The following is a 2,653-nucleotide window of genomic DNA, read 5'->3' as shown; positions in this document are numbered from 1 at the left end:
TGTAGAGAACCAGAGTTTAGCTCTTAGCCCCTACTTGGGGAGGCTCACAATTGTCAATAATTCCAGATCAGAGGGACTTGATACCCTCCTTGGGCATCAACAGCATTATGTGAGCATACACGTGAACACACACACACACACACACACACACACACACGCAGAAACTCAAAAATCCATATTATAGTAGACACCCAGGGAAAGATTAGTAAATCTTTAAAAATTGGCTTAGCATTCAGACCACACACCATCTTCAGCTGAAACAGGAATAAAGGTACACGAATCTCAGGAAAGGTGAGGTGGAGCTGGGAATTCACGGTACACAGTCAGCGCCTGGCCCATTGATAAGCGTTCAGAGAGAGACATCTCATAAATGGGGATTTCCACACAAAAGGGCAGCACGTTCCTAGAGGCACCCCCCCATCCCCAGTGTCTGCTGTCGCTCAGAATAATCCTTCCGCTGAAGAGGCGTATTTTGGGGTGGGTTATTCTGGTCTGTCACAGTCTTATTCTGGGGTGGCATATTTTGTTGTTTTATAATTGACAGAGAGGATCAGTGTCAGAACAGAGACTAGAAGCTGGTGTGAGACTGGAGAGTCCAAGTTGAGAAGGCTTTGGAACTGTGGGTGAAGGGCCAGAATCTAATAAAGAGTGTGTGCATTTTTTTTTAATCACAGTACAACTGAGATTTATCTCTTTCCTTTCTTCCTTTCCTTCTTCCCTCCTCCTTCCTTCCCTCCTTCCCGATGCCCCCTTCCTCTCTTACTTCCTTTCTCTCCACCCCGACTTTTGTATGCACCCTATGCACGTGCACTTTTGCACCTGCGTGTGGGGCCAGAGGCTGCTATTAGGTCTCTTCCTCAGTTTCTCTCCACCTTATTTTTTTGAGACAGGGCTCCTCATTGAACTTGAAGCTCTCTGATTCAGCTAGACTAGCTGGCCAGTAAGCTGCAGGATCTACCAGAATCCACCTTCCCTGCATTGAGATTATTGGCACACACTGCTGCTTCTAGGTTTTTTACATGGGTCCTGAGGGATTGAATTCAGGTCCTCGTATATGAGGAAAGTTCTCAAGGTTGTATGACAAGGGCTTTACCAGTGCAGCCATACCCTCCCCCCTTCTCCCATGTATACTGGGCCTTGAACCTAGGGCCTTGCATATGAACAGGCAAGTGCTCCACTGTATACCTATACCTTGGGTCCATTTTTACTTTTTTTTTTTTTTTTTGAGAAAGAGTTCTTCTAAGTTGCCTAGGCTTGTCTTGAACTTTGGGTCCTTCTGTCTCAGGCTCCCCGTTACCTAATTCACAAGGCAAAACAAAAACAAAAACAAAACAAACAAAAAATACAAACCAGTATTTTAAAGGAAACTCTAACCAGCTCTCTCCCTCTTTACTCCTCTCAAGCAGTCCAGTTGGAGGAGGCTTGTCTAGGGAGAGTGGATCTGGATGTCTATGACAGCAGTGAGACTCTGCAAACACGGGGCTGCAGGCCTTGGGTGACAGTGGCCTAGGAGGTTGGGTACAGCTGTATTTGCCTCCTGAGCACCCGAGGCGGGAGGCCGGAACATCTAGGACCTTCAGCCTCCCACCCCTCTCTTGTGATCTTCCCAGACTGGCACTACTGTTTGTTTCTTTGCCTTCCCAAACCAGGGCCGAGTGCCTCCTACTGGCTGGATGACGACATTGTCCAGTGAGTCCCAGGACCTAGGGAGCTAGGGAGAAACTTTGCAACTACAGACTAGGCAGTCAGAAAACCTTTCCCTAAGATTGAGAGATAATCCTCCAAGCCTCCGAGCTCCGCCTTGTAGCCGTAAATAGAGGAAGGACAGGTCTGTAGGGCTGAAAGAAGACACTAACTCCCACCGAGCTCACAGCAGGCATAAAGGCAGTGGTGGAGTCCCCTGTGGGCTCCAGGAAGTGTAAACTTGAACCACCACAAATTGTTCCCTCAGCTCCCAGCTCAGGCCCCCGCTGGGTTATGGCAACCGACAGTGGAAGTTGAAAGCGGGTCTCTAGTGTCCCCTCCCCCCCCAAGCCTCTTCTGTCCTTGTAGTAGGCTGGAATCCCTCCTCAGTCCCCCTCAGCCTGGGAGGCCGGTTTCTCTGGCTGCGGAGCACAGATGCGCTGAGGCTCTTTGAATGACAACTGGGCGGGGGCACCGCGGGCGTCCATTTGTTCTGCTTAGCGGAGGAGGCCGCTAAACAGCGTTGCTAAAGACCGCAACTCCACGTCCACAGGCTTCTGGGAGCCGTCCCAGCGGGGAGCTCGGGAGAAGATGAATCGTGTTGAATGACACAGGACATGGCAGATTGGATGTTTAATTTGGGTATCTCTTTAGAACACCCCCACATCCACCCCCTCGGTTCCCACTTAGCATCATACCGGAGGGAAAGAAAGCCTCGCGCCTCGCAAATTGCCTTGTCAGGCACAGAGAAAAAAAAAATCCCAACGTGACTGATGTCTAGGTGGATGCCTCTAAGAGCGCGGGAATGGACCTGCATAAAGACAAGTCGTGTGTCAGAGCCAGAGATTTGAGCCAGACGTCGGGAAGGACTGACCCTGGAGGAGGGCTGTGAGATTCCTTGTTGGAATCTGGTGTCTATGGGTGAGGGGGTCTTGTGAGCCGGGAAGAGGGGACCAGCTGGGTCGGCCAG

This window comes from Micromys minutus (genome assembly GCF_963924665.1).
Source record: "Micromys minutus genome assembly, chromosome: 16".
Classification (NCBI taxonomy): Eukaryota; Metazoa; Chordata; class Mammalia; order Rodentia; family Muridae; genus Micromys; species Micromys minutus.
Note: the sequence above shows the minus strand (reverse complement) of the source record.